The sequence below is a fragment of the Bufo gargarizans genome, chromosome 4, assembly GCF_014858855.1.
Source record: "Bufo gargarizans isolate SCDJY-AF-19 chromosome 4, ASM1485885v1, whole genome shotgun sequence".
NCBI classification, from domain to species: Eukaryota; Metazoa; Chordata; class Amphibia; order Anura; family Bufonidae; genus Bufo; species Bufo gargarizans.
Genome location: NC_058083.1, coordinates 243248244 through 243267280, shown reverse-complemented (window position 1 = coordinate 243267280; position 19037 = coordinate 243248244). Strand labels below are relative to the sequence as shown.

Genomic DNA, 19037 nt, shown 5'->3' with positions numbered 1-19037 from the left:
ACATGACCGTAATACAGCCATATGTATTCTGCCTTAGTGCGGCCATACACATTCATTAGCTGTTGGCTGAATGATAATTATCCATTATTTTTTTTACAACTCCAACCGAACATGTGTTTGTATAAATGGGGGGAGGGGAAAATGCCTCTGCCGTACCCTTCCGACAGCAGCTTATCTACCTGGAGAACAAAAGGGTCAGGCGAAGATATTCACTTTGCCTGATCCCCTCCCGCCCCGTTGGCCAAACCCGCTGTTCTTGGTAGGTTTGGCTGTTAATAAACAGTTTGTGGTGCCTTAGACCTGCATTGGTGCACAAGGCCCAGTCGGTCACAAATCTGCCTGAGGGCTTATGCACACGGCTGTAAGTGTTTTGCAGTCCACAAATCGCAGATCCCGACTGAGTGCGTGCGACCATTTATTCTTTAACTTCTGTACAAATGTCCTGTCTTTGTCTGCAAAACGGACAAGAGTCGGACATGTTCTATCTTTTTAGTGGTGCCATGGATCAGCCTTATGGATGCAATAGCACATGGTGTACTGTCTGCATCTTTTTGTGGCTACATTGAAAGGAATGGGTCCACTTCTGATCTGCAAAAAAATTGCATGCTGTCCTAACATACGGTTGTGTGTATGAGCCCTAAAGATGAGGTGCCTTTAACTTGGAAATATGTACATTTCAGTGTTTTGCAGGCAGTTTTTCCGTTTTTAGTAGTGGTTCTGTTTTTCCGTATGGCGTATACAGTAATTACATAGATAAAATTGGGCTGGGCATAAAATTTCCAATAGATGGTTCGCAAAAACGGAACGGATACGGAAGACACACGGAATACATTCTTTTTTTTGCAGACCCATTGACGTGAATGGAGCCACGGAATGTGATTTGCGGGCAATAATAGGACATGTTCTAGTTTGGAGACACTTCAGTTTTTGTTTTTTGCTGACCCATTGAAATGAATGGTTCAGTATAAGTAACGCATACTGAACTAAAGCGGCCAGTATACTGAACGCAGAAAAACAGTTGTGTGCATGAGCCCTTATACTATTGACTGCTTTGCCTTGGAAGGCGATTTTTGTTAATCATACTCCAGCATTAAATCTTCTTGACTGATGGCTTTTTCTCCCCCTTTCAGCCATGCTTAGACTTTAAAATGAGCAGAGTAATTGCCTCGTACAGAGCGGGAGACCATGGAAGTTTTACTTCTGCTTGAAGCGGTCTAGTTGCAAAATGTTGAATATAAATCTCTTCCTGTCATTAATTGTTCTATAGGGTGTGGCTGAAAGGCTGGGGAAGTAATGGAAATACTTAAGTATATGTACTCTGGAATTGTGTCCTTCCTCTTTTTTGTTTTTAGAAACTGATCAACCTTGAGCACTTTGAAGGTTATGACTTGTACCATAGCAACTGAGCGTTCAGCCGCACATAATGTACGTAACCATTGCCTCACATTGAGGAGCCCGTGTTTTATTTTCCTTCCATCTGATAGTTAACTTTTTCCTCTTGTCTTCTTATTGCCGTGCCAAGTGTGCCTTGGACCTTAACTTCTCAGAAAGTGATAAAACAGGTTTGAACGAGTAGTTGAGATCTGCCTACCGGTGTTGGTAAGCTGCGCAGTCCCATGCTGGTGGTATTTCGGGTTGGAGCACTGTTCCACTGAACACACAGGTTTTGAGTTTGTTTCTCAGTGTGGTCAAGGAAAGTGTTCGGCGTGTTCAACTAAAGTCTCAGAATTTTATTTTTAGATGTAATTTCAATAAAAATACTGATTTGTACAATTGCTTTAAGGCCTCTTTCACACTACAGTATGTTGAATTCAGTGTTTTGCGTTCCGTTTTTCACGGATCCGTTGTTCCGTTTTTTGCTTCCGTTGTGGTTCCGTTTCCGTTCCGTTGTTCCGTTCCGTTTTTCCGTATGGCATATACAGTATACAGTAATTACATAGAAAAAATTGGGCTGGGCATAACATTTTCAATAGATGGTTCCGCAAAAAACGGAACGGATACGGAAGACATACGGATGCATTTCCGTATGTGTTCCGTTTTTTTTGCGGACCCATTGACTTGAATGGAGCCACGGACCGTGATTTGCGGCCAAATATAGGACATGTTCTATCTTTTCAACGGAACGGAAAAACGGAAACGGAATGCATACGGAACACATTCCGTTTTTTTGCGGAACCATTGAAATGAATGGTTCCGTATACGGACCGTATACGGAACGCAAAAAACGGACCGCAAAACGGAAAAAAAAAACGGTAGTGTGAAAGAGGCCTAAGACAGATGGTATTTCCATCCGGGTGCTTTTAGAATGGACGGCACCCAGACTGAACGCCGAAATTGAGCTATTTTCTGCAATCGGGCCATGTCAAGAAAATCAAAGCATGTATCATTATGCTCAAAGTTTCCCAAATAACTCAATCACTCAAGTGAATGGGTGTGTGTGTGTGTGTGAAAAAAGGCCATACACTACACTCCATCTGTGTGCGGCCCTTTAAAAACTCGTGTCTGTGTTCACAATCCAGAACAGGGACTAGTTTCCTGTTGTCTGGCAGAAAGGGGCCTAAAGGTGGCCATATACATACGAGCAAAGTCTGCAAATTTTGATGAGACCTATTAACTTATGTGCAGTGGCCTCCCAACTCTCCCATGACCAATTATATTGGTGGAAGGAACATCGGACATGTTCAATTTCAGCATGCCCAATCCTTCATTATCACTGGAGAGAAGTCACAGAGGTCTCTGGTAGCAGTTTTCTCCGCTCTCCCTGTTCTAAACATATGTATAGGGGGGAGGGTTGAAGGAAAAGCGTTCCGCTAATGATGGTGTATTGGCACTTTTAAGCTGTGTTCACATGATTGAATTCTGTTGCAGAAGACGTCCATTTTACAGTAGCTTTCCATTGACTTGAATGGGGGAAATGGCCATCATGTGCACATAGTGGTGGAAAAAAACACTACAAAATTGAGATCCACTTCTGAAGTGGCATGTTACTTTAGTGGTTTTTGAATTGAAGTCAAGGGAAAGCAGACATTTTTAGCAGTTTCTGCCACCAAAAAAAACTTGAATTATCCCAACTAGGCCTAGAAATAGAAAAACAATGGCAAAATAGTTAAAAACAAAAAACTCTTCCACACTCTTCTAAAACATCCGTGGGAAAAAAAAAAAAAAAAAAGTCTGCCACCCACTAATCTGCTACAATTTTTATTTTATTTTTTCCTCTGCAGATTTTGCCATGTGAACCTAGTCTTCTAGCTAGGTTTTCCACTTTTTTTTTCTTCTGACTGATCTATCTTTTGGATAGGTCATCAGCATCTGATCAGCAGGAGTCTGACACCCAGGACTCCTGCCGCTCAGCTGTTTGAGAAGGCAGTAGTGCTGAGGCCAGTGTCACTAGTGAATGGAGTCGCCTATGGTCATAACGTCATTGGCCTCTGGGAAGCAACGGGAAGGCGCTGGCGCCATTGCAAGTTCTACTGCCTTCTCAAACAGCTGATCGGCAGGTTCCCGGGTGTCCGACCACCAACAATAAGGTTCTGATGATCTATCCAAAGGATACATCATCTGTCAGAAAAAGGCCCACAAAAGAGTACCTATATCCCTTTCAAGTGTTTTTAATTTTATTTAGTTTCAATTTATTTTTTATTCCAGATTTAAAAGGGTTTTATGCTACAAATGTAAATTTTCTTCTTTCCCTTTTTTTTTTTTTATAAATACCTGTGCTTATCTGGAGGCAATTCCCTTTCTGTGAGTGTGCAGAGGTCCATCAGTCAAGCATCTGCTTCCCTCAGGATGTGTTGCAGTTACTTCTTGTTAACCCCTTTCTCCCCTCTCATGGACAATTTAAAATGGGCTAAGAGCAGTATCTCCAGAACAGTGCTAGAATCTATTTACTGTATATACTGTACTTGCTCACATTACTATAGAGATTACATCTTTACGTAAAAGAGGTGAAACCATTATCTGTAACATACAATACGTGGAAACCATGTGGTACAAGTGTCCAATCTTCATCTAGCTACATGGATTTGAAATGATCGGTAGCATTCTTAGTGTGTAGAGAGACAGAAAAGTTATGTCCACCTTTGAACACCATTTTATTCTACTTTTTAGTTAGATTGTATCTCTACATACATTGACATTAAAGGGAGTCTTTCACCTATACTGACCGTTATAGAACACTAACACCATTATCAGCATTATAGTCCCCATATGTGAATGCTACTTACTGTTTAGCTGGCCGTCGCTTATTTTCTTCAAAATACACTTTGATTCAATATGCAAATTAGGTCTGAAAGTGCCCAGGGGTGGCGTTCAAGCGGACGGTGCCCAGGTCCCTCGTCGTTATTCATCTGAAACCCCTCCCATTTCACCCCTCTGGCCCGTCCTAGGTTCTTCTGATAACCTCCTCCCTTCAGTGTGAAATGCCACGCCTGTGCTGTGCATCAGAGTCGCTGCACCTGCGCACAGCATTTCCCATTATGGGTATTGGTATCCGAGCGTTTATCGCACATGCGCCGTCCCCAACATCCCAATCTAGCCGGCGGACGTAGCATTCACATATGGGAACTATAATGCTGATAATGGTGTTGGTGTTCTATAACGGTCAGTATAGGTGAAAGACTCCCTTTAGAGCAGAGCTGCATTTTTCATCCTGCTGGACGTCATTGAGGGACGTAATCTAAAATGGTGTTCAAAAGTGAGCATGCCCTTTAATAGTAATGGCAAGTTAGTAACTAAAAATTACTCGTTCATGCAAGTGCCCGAGGGACAAGGCTCTTCTGTTCCCAAGGTTGTGTGGCACGGAGCCCTACATCTGGAAATCCTGGCCTTGTCCTCTGTTTCTTCAGGGTGATAAGTTATAGCAGTATGCCATCCTATATATAGCAGTGACTACATTTCCATACTGAATTAAGCTCTAGTTTTGCTGTTGAAAATGTTTTGGAATGGTCTAGATGTGTAGCACATCTGCATATACTTCTGTTACTCTGTAACCTCAATCAATGAATTACTCGGTTATGAAATGTGAGTTTGCTTAGTGCAGCCGTAACTGTATTACTTGTTAATGTTTTACCTGGACAGGAACATTTCTTAGAGTCTTTGTGTAACGGTTGACAAGCTCTATAAGTTGCATAGCAGATGTGTCAAAGCTTGAGCTCTCCTTATACTCATATACATACTGTATCTATGCTTCCATTGCTCCTTTTCCTCCCTGGGAACTTAAAACTAAGGCTATGTTTACGCTATTATTTTTATTCGTTTTTGCTACGGATTTTGCATTAAAAATGCTTGCAAATCCTCTGATTTCATCTAAAAAAATCACAACAGCTGATCGGTGGGGGTGTCAGACCTCTGCTGATCAGATATTGATACCGATCTTGAGGATAGTTCATCAGTATAAAGACCCTACAGAACCTCTTTAACTGTAACTAAAGTTTTGTTGAAAGCTCTTAGTGTTCATTTTTTAAAATGAGTTTTAGGGTACTTTCACGCTTGCGGCAAAGGATTCCGGCAAGCAGTTATGTCTCCGGAACTGCCTGTCGGATCCGTCAAAACGCATGCAAACTGATGGCATTTGTAATCCTGATCCGTATGACAAATGCATTGAAATGCTCAGTCTCTCCGGTGTGTGTGATCCGGCATTTTTTTCCCCACATTTTTTGCGGTCTGAGCATGCGCAGACCTCAATGCCGGATCCAGCATTCCGGCAAGTGTTCCGGAATTTTGGACAGAGATAAATCCGTAGCATGCTGCAGTATTATCTCATCCTCAAAAGTCAAAAAGACTGAACTGAAGACATCCTGATGCATCTTGAGCGGATTGCTCTCCATTCAGAATGCATGGGGATAAAACTGATCAGTTCTTTTCCGGTATAGAGCCCCTAGGACGGAACTCAATGCCGGAAAAGAAAAACGCTAGTGTGAAAGTACCCAAAGATTGGTGGTATCAATATTCCTTGGCTTTCTCATGTAAGCGTTTGAATATTGCTTGCGCAGCTGTATATAATGAGAAGGATTTGACGTGTAAAAGCATACCTGTCGTTTCTGGCATGTGCTGAACACATTGAATGCTGCTGCTGGGAACCACAATGTGAGCTCCTCTTTGGGCCTGCAAGTCATTTTTTGTATTTTTTTTTTTCCTCGGCACATTCATTAGATGCTATGAAATGTCTAGTATTTGCTCTGTTAAATAGTCGATGAAGTTTTATACTGATGCCAAGTGTGAGGAATGTCTGGAATGTAGGGTTGCTCAGCTTTGATAAAGTTTGCTTTGTTCTTCTCATGACTTGATCCATAGACTATTTGATTTCTCGTTGCTCTTTAATGTATTTGCCAGTATGACCTTGTCTACAATTTTTATGGATTCCAATTTTGCCATGAGTAAAGATCTTTTCTCTTGGTATTCTGTAAACGGTCTATATCGGAGGATTGTAAGTAGTAAAAACCACCATATTGTCTGTCGAACCTTCAATTTTTGGTGGAACTGATTAACAGTATAACCTGTATGTAGACCTCCTGACTCTGCCCCGACAGATGATGTTGGGGGGGGGGGGGGGGGGGGGATTGGGTGCTTCGAATTTCAACACCCGATTTTGTCTGTTTGCGGCTTTCTTCTTTCTCTCCAATGAAAATGCATGCACACTCCACCGAACTGTGTTTGGGTGAGTCAGGAGGAACAGCTGTTGGCCAAACAACCATTCAGTTGACAGCTGTTGAAGATGTATGGGCACCTTAACATCCATATGCCAATTGGCATTTCTCTGGTAATCCAATAAAATTAGCAAAAATCTGCTTGATAGAAACTCATCAGGTCATTTGCTGTTGACAGTGAGCGACTGTAAACATCCTCGACTGGAAGCTGTGAAGAAGTCGATGGGCTTTCAGTCGGATGTTTGCAGCTGCCAACTGCCATTGGCTTCAAGAATTTCTCAATGATATCAAAGCATGGGGGCCCATTTTTATCTTCCGATTGTATATTGCTGCTGTGTTGCACAATCTTTATAAAGTTCATGAACCTGGTCTTTTTTTGTCATTGGTATTGTGATGGAACCTAGCTGCAAAAAATGTTGTACCGAAGTATACTGAAAAATCAAATCGCCATTTACCCGATGGCTTCACCTACAAGGCTTGCTGATATTTAGCCTGTTTGTGTGTGTGTGTGTGTGTGTGTGTGTGTATATGTGTATAAAATGGTCATACAATGTGATCTGATCTTCATCTAAGTCACAACAATAGACAATCACAGTCTGCTTAAACTAATAACACACACAGAATTAAATGTTACCCCATGTAAACATTCACAGTGCAGGTGGAAAAAGTATGTGAACCCTTGGATTTAATTATTGACCATTCCTCTTTACAGAACGGTTTCAGTTCAACAATATTCTTAGGATGTCTGGTGTGAATCGCTTTCTTGAGGTCATGCCACAGCATCTCAATCGGGTTGAGGTCAGGACTCTGACTGGGCCACTCCAGAAGGCATATTTTCTTCTGTTTTAAGCTGTTCTGTTGATTTACTTCTATGCTTTGGGTCGTTGTCCTATTGCAACACCCATCTTCTTTTGAGCTTCAGCTGGTGGAAAGATGGTCTTAAATTCTCCTGCAAAATGTCTCGATAAACTTAGGAATTCATTTTTCCTTCAATGCTGCGTCAGAGCCTGGACGGATTGCTATCAAAGCAGCCCCAAACCATGATGCCCCACCACCATACCTCACAGTTGGGATGAGGTTTTGATGTTGGTGTGCTGTACCTCTTTTTCTCCACACATAGTGTTGTGTGTTTCTTCCAAACAACTCCACTTTGGTTTCATCTGTCCACAGAATATTTTGCCAGTACTGCTGTGGAACATTCAGGTGCTCTTGTGCAAACTGTAAACGTGCAGCAATGTTTTTTTTACAGCAGTGGCTTCCTCTGTGGTATTCTCCCATAAAACTATTCATGTTTAGTGTTTTACGTATTGTAGATTCACGAACAGGAATGTTGGCATATGCCAGAGCCTTTTGTAAGTCTTTAGCTGACACTCTAGGATTCTTCACCTCATTGAGCAGTCTGCGGTGTGCTCTTGCAGTCATCTTTACAGGACGGCCACTCCTAGGGAGAGTAGTAGCAGTGCTGAACTTTCTCCATTTATAGACAATTTGTCTTACTGTGGACTGATGAACAGCAAGGCTTTTGGAGATACTTTTATAACCCTTTCCAGCTTTATGCAAGTGAACAATTCTTAATCGTAGGTCTTCTGAGAGCTCTTTTGTGCAAGGCATCCTTCACATCAGGCAATGCTACTTGTGAAAAGCAAACCCAGAACTAGTGTCTGTGTGTGTTTTTTTTTTTTTTTTTTTTTTTTTTTTTTTTTTAAATAGGGCAGGGCAGCTGTAACCAACACCTCCAATCTCATCTCATTGATTGGACTTCAGTTGGCTGACACCTCACTCCAATTAGCTCTTGGAGATGTCACTAGTCTAGGGGTTCACATACTTTTTCTACCTTTCTACCTGCACTGTGAATGTTTACATGGTGTGTTCAATAAAAACATGGTAACATTTAATTCTTTGTGTGTTATTAGTTTTAAGCAGACTGATTGTCTATTGTTGTGACTTAGATGAAGATCAGATCATATTTTATGACCAATTTGTGCAGAAATCCATAACATTCCAAAGGGTTCACATACTTTTTCTTTTAACTGTGTGTGTGTGTGTGTGTGTATACATTTTTGCGGACTCATAGACTTCAATGGGGCCACATCCTGATTTTCACTGACAAGTATAGGACATGTTTTTTTTATTTGTTTTGCAGAGCCGTAGAACAGAAGATAAGGGCCCCATAGAAGTGAATAGGTCCACATCTAATCCGCCAAAAAAGCGTCCGCTTTTGCGGACGGCATACTACGGCCGTCTAAATGAGCCCTACGGATGACGTCTGTGTGCATTCTGTATTTTGCGGAATGGAACAGCTGGCCCCTAATAGAACAGTCCTATCCTTGTCTGTAATGCGAACAATAATAGGACATTATGTTATGTCTATTTTTTTTTTTTTTTTTTTTGTTTTGCGGAAATAAAATACGGACATATGGAAACGGAATAACCTCCATGTGTGTGTTTTTTGTTTTTGCGGAACCATTGAAATTAATGGTTCTGCATATGATCCACAAAAAAAAATGGATTGGGCATGCAAAGAAAATACGGTCATGTGCATGAGCCATAAGTAAGAGGGAATATAGAATTGTATGCCAGCCGTTCAAATGGCCAATAATGTAAGATATGGAAGCGCTGGGTCTGCCAGAGAAGGAGCCTCCCTTACACATCAGCTCTTGGTTCTGACACCTTGGATGGGGGGGGGGGGGGATTTGAGAATGGCAGCCCCCCTTTGCCATTAATTGTAGTTGCATGTGATCTTTATGGACATGCATAGAAAAGCTGCATGGCAGCATGTTGTGCTGTGTTTTGTGGCATGGTTGTATAGCTGAATTTTTTTTTTTTTTTTTTCTTTCCTTCCGGTAGATCTCCGTTTTCTCCTGTTTTTGTCTGTATGCATTTCTGGTTGCTACAAAGCATAAGCTTGTCACATTTCTCGGTGTACAATTACATCGTGCTGGAATGTCGACTATACAGTAAGAATTTCGGGGCTTTTTTTTTCTTTTAGTAGCTGCGTTCATAACTTGGCAGAGTGGTACTGTAGATATAAGATAGCGGGAGAGGCAAAAAGTAGTGTGCGTCTCAAATGGATTAACATCTTGGCTATAAGAGTACATTCATTTAGACATTCCATGTCTTCATCAAGGGCAGTAGTGCTCTCAAAATTCCTTCTTGGCTTCCAAGATTTTGCTCTCCAAAATGAATGCAATGCGGCCTAACTTTTTAATAGAGGTTTTCTCATTCTATATTGCTTCAATAACCAGTGAATAGGTTCCACCCTCTTTTCTCTTTTTACACAGAAAAAAATAAAAATTGCTTATTAGCTGAACAGTACACTTGCTAGTAATTTTTTGTTTTCCCAATCTCTTCCCCCCCCCCCATATGATATGGTGATTTCTGGTTTTATGTGTTCAGTATACCATGTAACAGAAGTGACTGATGCACTTATAAAAGTCAGATTAGCTTGTAAATAAGTTACACAATGTCCTATGTCAATGAAGTGTAACTGCATGCTGTGCCGAGGGTTACAAGTGCTAAGGTTTATCTGTGTATATATATTATATATATATATATATATATATATATATATATCTCTATATATCTCTATATATATCTCTATATATATCTCTATATATATCTCTATATATATCTCTATATATATCTCTATATATCTCTATATATATCTCTATATATCTAATATATCTCTATATAATCTCTATATATATCTCTATATATTCTCTATATATATATATATAGATTATAGATATATATTATATATATATTATATATATATATATATAATATCTCTATATATATAATCTATATCTCTATATCTATAATCTATATCTCTATATATATAATCTATATCTCTATATATAATCTATATCTCTATATATATATCTATATCTCTATATATATAATCTATATCTATATATATATATATATATATATATATCTATATATATATATATCTATATCTCTATATATCTATTATAATATATATTTTATTCTGGACCGTCTGAGCTGCAAATTGCAGTCTGCAATGCACGGGCACCGTCCGTGGGGCGCCGCATGGGGTCCGCAGACCCATTCACTAGAATGGGCCCGCGATCCGTCCATTCCGTAAAATATAGCGTAAGTTCTAACTTTTTGCGGTGCGGCGGCACGGAACCCCAGGAAGCACTCCATAGTGTTCCGTTCCGCACTTCTGTTCATCAAATGCGGTCCGCAATATGGCAACGGGCAGCCCACGTTCATGTGAATGAGCCCTAACTCTTCATGGACTCCTAGGATAAACAGGGAGAGTTTTGAGTACCCTGCCAACACAGGGTAATTGACAGCCCTCTCTGCATTAGGCCTCATGCACCACCGTAGTTTCGGTCTGCATCCAATCCCCCCCCTCCCCTTTTTTTTTTCTCAATTGATCTAAGGCAGGCATGCTCAACCTGCGGCCCTCCAGCTGTTGCAAAACTACAACTCCCATCATTTCTGGACAGCCTGCAGCTATCAACCTACAGCAGGACATGGTGGGAGTTGTAGTTTTATAACAGATGGAGGGCCGCAGGTTGAGCATGCCTGATCTAAGGTTAGCATCCTCCTATAATTCGAACCACACATTCCTGTCTTTCTCAAGCTGCACCAGCTCTCTGGATTGCACTGCCATGGACAACCAGGTTAATTCCCAACCTCCTTAGCTTTAATTGTGCCTTAAAACCACATCTTCTTGGGCAGGCTTTTGTTCCATAAACTGTCTCTTCCCCGTTTACCTCTTGCCCTTCATCCTTCAGAAATTATTATTATTTCTTATTAAAGCGCCATTCATTCCATAGCGCTGTACATATGATAAGCGGTGCACATTCATAATACAGACAATTGCACTAATCATAAACAAGATGAGTTACAAACTGGTACAGAAGGAGAGAGGGCCCTGCCCGTGAGGGCTTACAATCTACATGGTATGGGAGAAGGACACAGTAGGTGCGGGTTAAGTTGGTCATGGCGGTATAGAGGCAGCAGGGTCACTGGTTGTAGGCTTGTCTGAAGAGGTGGGGTTTTCAGGTTTCTTTTGAAGTCAATCATCCAACAGTAGTCCCCACACTGTGCCATTAGCTCATGCAGCTCCGTCTGCACTTCTGTATTTAGTGCAAAGATGACTGTTTTATAAAGTGGTGCAATCAGTTTTACCTTTTTGTGTCGCCCCTACTTCTTCATAGAATGTAAGCTCTTGCGAGCAGGGCCCACATTCCTAGTGTTTGTTGTCTATTGGCCTGTAATCCTGTGATGATTATGATTTGTACACGCACCCTGTGAATCGTAAAGCGCTACAGATTATGGCGGCGCTATATGAATAAAGGTTATCATTACGGCATCGGTTGCACACAGCCTGCATGGGCAGTTTTGTCGTTGGATCATAAAATGTGCTACTGTACTCTAATACAAATGGGTGATTTATATGTAGCAGAGCTTTTTACCTAGGCAGAAGAATCAACAAGAAGCAGAAATCCATCCAAAAAGTAAACCTGCTGAGCAAGTAATTAAATGCTGCCATGTGGTGGAGCCGGGTAGGTTCTTGTTGAGGACAGCATTGTTTCTATTGATCAAGCTGGTTTGTCTTCTCTCCCACGTTGCTTCTGTAAACATGGCCCAGAACAATCTATGCGCTAGCTGCTCGGTCATGGAGTCATTTGGGAGACTCCCTTGTAATGAAGGAAATTGGCTAATGGCTGTAAAAGCTCTCATTCTAGATTATTTGCATTCACATAAGCTACATCCTCTGCACAAAGCTGTTTTTGGACCTCTTCCAGTATGTGGCTATGACGTTTATCAGTTGGATAAGAAGTCTGTTCATTCTTCGGCGGCTCTCCAGCAGACCACCGAGGAATAGATGTTGTAGCTTCAGTCTTCTGTTTCCAACCTATTGTAACTTTTATTCCAATGATGGCTTGCTATACACGAGAGTGTAAACGTAAAGGGGTTGTCTGACCACGAAGAAGAATGGAAGGCACTAAAGTGAATTCCGTGAGTGCTTAGTAACCTGGAAAGGATGTGCATATATCCTTATTCAGCAAGCACCACCCAATGGTGGTACTGCCAGCATGTAGAGGTACAAACTCTGGGTAGTATAGTATCACCCAGTTGGTGAGCTGCCTAAATAACATATTCGGAGCTTAGATTTGCCCAAACAGTTGCTGAGTTGTAGTAATCAATGCACGTTATTCAGACGTCGGTACTTCTCCGGATCTGTCTGTTCTTCAACATCCATATTGTAGTCTGTATGGGGAAAATGGTTAACTTTTAACCGTTTTATTGGTTCTACTGTAGAAAGTACATAGAACATTTTAAAGTCTATGATCAATTTGTCATTGTGGCCAGTACAGAAGAGAATAGGGCAGCAGACTAGGTTATTGCTGCTGTCAAATCGCAAAAAAACACTAAAGGAACAGGGTAATTTTGTAAAAAAATTAAAGCTTGAAGTACTGTACAGTCTAAATTTATGGAATGTATCACCCTATACCTGTGATGGCTAACCTCCGGCACTCCAGCTGTGGTAAAACTACAACTCCCAAGATGTACACTTGCTTGGCTGTTCTCAGAACTCCATAGAAATAAATTGAGCATGCTGGGAGTTGTAGTTTCACCACAGCTGGGGTGCCAGAGGTTAGCCATCACTGCCCTGTAGAGATAATCCTGTGATAAATAGTGAAGAACTTATTTTTAGTAGTCTTGAAGTTCTTTCGACAACTTCCTGCACCCACTGAGAGACCCTTAGAATAGGGAAAAAGAAACATCAGATTTTTAGTTTACGTCTGTTTTGCTTTTGCAGTGGGTTGGGCTCACTGCTCCCTCATATACATCCCTAAAAATGTAATTTGGCGATTGCTGACAGCGTATGATCAGGTTATACGTGACGCACTATGTGCAGGGCCAGAGAAGAGTGGCGAGTACAGCAAGTGCCAACTCCTTGCGCTGACTGCATACTATGAGCGCTTCCACAAGTATTTGCTTTATGAGATGCACTGATATTTTTCTCCGCTTCTGGAGGGGAAAACATGCATCTTATAAAATGAAAAATACAGCATATATGTATTACACGTGGTCATTTTAATGGATGTATATGAGGCAGCAGTGAGCCCAGCGTCTTCATAGATCAGCACTGCACTGTGAAGATGGATATTCCTTAGCAGTAGTCATTTTAGAAACTGCTAAGGGACACTTCAGAGCATTTTCTTTTTTTTTTCTCCTAGAAATGTACAAAATCTAAAAGAGTATTAGAAAAACACTTCTTATCCCTGTCCCTACACAATAAAAAAAAAAAAAATAGCAGACTTCAACTCTAGCTGGTCCTTGGAGGCTCCACTCTTTCACTGCCGGGAAAGTACAGAACCCTTCTGGCCGCTGTACCTGCATCTCTGTACAGTTCTTGTTCTGTATAGTGTTACATTTCAGTCCTATATTAAGCTACTTCTGTGGCATATTCCATGCATCATTCCTCTCCCATGAATTGGAGAATACTGTGCTTGTATATGTGTTTGCAATGTTGTCGTGTGTGTGTGTGTGTGTGTGTGTTTAAATCTGATTACCAGGAATTTTATTTTTCTTCCTGTTTGTAACATTTATTACGTCTTCGCTTTTAGATTACCCTAGCCAGCATATATACCCATTTGAGGGTTTACTTTATCAGACCTCTATCTGTTCTTTATACAGGGGCAGAATATTGCATCCTTGTCTCCAGTTTTGTCTCAGGAATACATATACAGTATGGGAAATTTCTGAGAAACCCAGAAGTAAACCCATGTAAGAACATACAAACTCTAGAGTTAGAAGAGCCAGATCAGACTCTGAGCTGTAAGACGATGGTCATATAAGAATTAAGAGCATCCCCATAATATGTAAATATCATAGTTTTAAAAGGTTGTCATTCACTCATCGCCAATCTGCCGCTGCTTCTCCGGTCACTGCTGACTTCTACATCCTGGTCCCTCTCGACTCCTGTGTTAAGCAGGGCCACGAAGTAGACCTGAGAAGCAGTGGAGCAGGAACAGGTGAGGTATTACTTTTTAAAAAAGTTTTAAAGCCATTCTGACCCTTTTTCAAAAAATATTTTTACTGGCTAGGCCACCCCTTTAAAGTGTAGTGATCAGTTACATGTTTACTGTCATAGGAGATTTAAATGGGTTATTCCATGATTGATGTGAAAAAGTATCATCAGACCTCGTATAGTACCATACTATCTCTAACAAAACCAAACCAGTCCTCACATGGGTCCAGAGATCTCCCCATTCATTGTTCCAGTTTCTCTGCTAGATCCTCAGCTGGTAGCTCAAGGTATGTGTCCTTTCTCATGGGACATGTCCCTTCTGCTGCAGCTCTTTCCCTGTAACTGTCACAGCCTATAACAGATACAGCTGGTCACAGTTGAAGGATAGAACTGAGCATGTGTGACCATGTCCATCCAGCTCCATAGGTGGACATGCACAAAAATGTACTGATTAAACACCAGGGGGTGCCACTGTAATGATAACTGTATAGCTCTTGACTGGAGATTATTAATAATTATATAATAATAATTTTTATTTTATTCATTTTTTATTTTTTTTTGCGACGGAAAGTAAAAGACTATCAGTTTTTCCTGCTGTATTATATTACCGTAACATTTAATGGTGGCAACTCTTGTACTTATTGTAAGGTAAAATGCAGGGACATATTCTGTAAATGTTTACCGTATTTTTCGCCCCATAAGACGCACTTTTTCTTCCCCCAAAATGGGGGAGAAATGCCCCTGCGTCTTATGGGGCGAATGCGTGGAGTTTTACATCGCTGCCAGCGATGTATCAGTGAGCGGGGAGGGACTGGGAGGAGCTGGGGGCCGGCAATAGCGGCGGGGCGGTGCAGTCAGTGTAGTATAGCACCGCCCCGCCGCTCTGGTATACTAATATAAGAAATCATATTGAAGTAATAGTTATTAAACATGTCCCCCAACTGCTATTACTACCTTCCCTCCTAATCGCTGCTGTAGAATTCAGGCCAGTCGGGCGGGCGGCAGCGTAACTCGTGTCACGTGCCTGCGCCGCCTACTTTATGAATGAAGTAGGCGGCGCAGGCAAGTGACGTCAGTGAGACGCGCCGGCCGGCCGTCCTGCCGGTCTGATTTCTACAGCAGCGATTAGGATGAACGGTAGTAATAGGAGTTGGGGGGCATGTTTAATAAATATTAATTCAATATGACAACTTATATTTTGTGCGGCGACGGGCGGGGGGGGGGGGGGGGTCGACAGTTCAGATTGCAATCTGTGGATGGCACTGTTACAGGGGGGGGGGGATCTGTGAATGGCACTGTTATGGGCTGGGGGGTCTGTGCATGGCACTGTTATGGGCTGGGGGGTCTGTGGATGGCACATATATAACAGTCATCCACAGATCCCCCCTATAACAGTGTCCGTCATCCACAGATCCCCCCTATAACAGTGTCCGTCATCCACAGATCCCCCCTATAACAGTGTCCGTCATCCACAGATCCCCCCTATAACAGTGTCCGTCATCCACAGATCCCCCCCATAACAGTGTCAGTCATCCACAGATCCCCAGTAATAGTGCCATCCACAGACCACCATTAGTTCCAAACCCACAGCACACCTTTTGGTTAAAAATGTTTTTTTTCTTATTTTCCTCCCCAAAAACCTAGGTGCGTCTTATGGGCCGGTGCGTCTTATAGGGCGAAAAATACGGTAGTTTAGAGGGTGCAATATTTCTGCCAAATTCAATATTGCAGCCTGATGACCTAAAAAAATCAATAGCGGAAAAGGGAAGCACAAGTAGGGCATTGTGCAACGGGCGCATAACACTGAGGGACCACATTCAGTCTTGATAGGTCTCGTTAAAATGTTTCTAATTTGAAATAAGGCAATATATGTAAATAGTCCCAATTCTTACATGGTGGTGTCTTTCTTGCTACTTGCTTATGCCGTTATGATGCCTTTTTTACTTTTTATTCCTTGAATTAATTTCTTTAACGGCTTAAACTATTAACGGAAATATATGGGATGGCCATGAAATGGTAAAAAAACAAAAAAAAACAACCAATGGCTTGTACTCGCCTTATTGATTTCCCCCCCCCCCCCCCCCCCGACAAGGCCTGGTTTCTGCTCCTCTCTACTTCCTTGTGACAACTTGACAAACCAGGAAATTGCTGGAAATACCCTTTAGTCCATCACAGACTGAGATGGGGCATCACTGCAGTGGTGGTAGGCTGAGCCCCATTCTCAGCCATTTCCTGCTGCATTAACAGGAAGTGGACGGCAGCAGGGTTCCAGTCACAATCCGACAGGGAGCGCCAGGGGATCACTAAATTTGAGCTTAAAATCGCGTGCATGATCAGCATGAAGTGGATGTATGGAGCGAGCACACATGCTGAGCTTGCTTCATACATAGTGGGTGACGGCTGTATATTACAGCTGGCACCCAGCCACAATTTACACTGATGCTAGTCATTTAACCCCCCCTGAATTCTGCTGTCAGTAGTGATCTTGTTATCAGTAGGGTTAGAGGGATAGGGCTCTGTCTGCGTTCCAATTGGAGCACCAGTGGTGACATTGCAGGTCCTTAATTGGCTGCTATGACAGTCTGGGGCCTTGTGGAAGTTTCCAGACCTCTCGTGACTCATAGACTGCAATAGTATTCTACTGCAATCTACAAGACAAGCAATCAGCAGATCGCATGTTAAGGGGACTAAAAGTTCCTGTGTAAAAATATAATAATTATAGGTGCCACAAAATAGCAATGCAAACTTTATTTTGTTTTACCATAAAAAAATAAAAATAAACTATTCAAATTTGGTATCGCCGTAATCCTCTTAGAATGTGGGGAGAAAAACCAAAAATACATAGGCAAAAGTTGTAACATCAGAAAATGACCTATTCTTTAAATCAAATGTCATGACTTCCTGTTCTGTGAGGGCAGCCACATCAGCCATACACCCAGTGGACAGCAGGGGACCCTATAGACCTCTATTGGAGATCTTTTGTTACCTCTGCAGAGTTCAGGAAGGAATAGCTGGCACTGGGTCCACCATTCACAATAGATGATAGCATCTCTGTATAGATAAGCTGTGGTATCTGTCATCATAATTCTGCCTTTGACTATATGATACCTACTGAAAAACCTGAGAGATAGAGATTTTTTTTTTTATATATATATATATATATATATATATATATATATATATATATATATAATATATATATATATATATATATAAATTTTAATACAGTAACTACAGTAAACAAAAATCGACAACTTCTAGAAAAATCTGCTTAACATAAAAAGTGATTTAAACAATAGGTCATGACACATTCTCTTTAAGATTGAAAATCACATCCATCATATTGAGTGTAGTTTTATGTCAAATAATGTTGTTGTTTTTTTTTCCCTATTTTTAGGGTGAAGAGTGTTTTGTCAAAAGAAAAAGCTGGAAGATGTCAAGAGGAGTTTCTGAAATATATTAAAGTTTCTGCTGTGGCTTAGATGACCAGGATAATGCATTTATTTTATTTTATTTTTTTTTCTTTGGGAGTCCCTGGTCCAACAAGTTCTTTATAAACTTTTGTGCTCTGCGTGTTCTTAGTTACTCAAGAGCAGAGGTTTAGTTTGAGAGGAAGTGTATGGTGGGGGTGCCGATGTTCTATAGCAAATTTGGAAGGGAAACTGTTCCGTAAACACTTTTGGCTTATCACTTGGCCGTTGGGATGTTAAATCTTGTCATTTATCGTTTATATTGTGTCTGTTTATGCTGGTATTGTACATTTTGCAGGCAAATGTCATGTCCAGCAGCTGATGTACTTTCCTTCTGAGTGACAGATGATGTAAACATCCTACACTCTCAGCTGTGGAATACAGAAAGCTGGGAGAAGGCTGTTTACGCTGTCTGCCTTGGATAGCAACCGACTGGAAGTGAACTGAAAGCCTCTAGACATCACTTCTTCAGTTCAGGTTTTTGTCACCTTCTTACTCATTGTCTGCACCGATTATTATAAAAATATATAAAATGTTTGTTTTTTATACTTTTCATGTTTTTGAAGTTTACTGTATATCAAAGGAGACATAGGCCTCTTAATAAATTAAGCGCATGTCTGGCTGACTTTCATTTGAGCTCTAATTTATGCCGCTTTCTGATGTCAATTCTAGTAAAATGCCCCTTTTCAGGAAATAGGCAAGCACAACGTCGTAAAAATAACGTGACAAAGATTTGTTTTTATTTTGAGGCCCCATATTGGCAAAAAGCATTTAATTAATTTATATGCAAACTTTTCCATTAATATTTATGGCAGTGGACAGTTTTCCAGCTCGTCAATTCAGGCCAGGAACCAGTCAAGTCCTTTTCACAACAGCTCCACTGCTCAGCACATCCAAACACAT

At 41.1% G+C, this 19037-nt stretch overlaps 1 long non-coding RNA gene across 1 annotated transcript in view; it reads left to right on the top strand.

Annotated features, from left to right (window-relative positions):
* Positions 1 to 18765, top strand: part of LOC122936145 — a 32142-nt gene extending 13377 nt beyond the window's left edge. The window contains exon 2 of the long non-coding RNA XR_006388889.1: positions 18062 to 18765. This is a non-coding gene — a long non-coding RNA (uncharacterized LOC122936145). The remainder of the gene's footprint in view (positions 1 to 18061) is intronic.
* Positions 18766 to 19037: the final 272 nt, after the last annotated feature.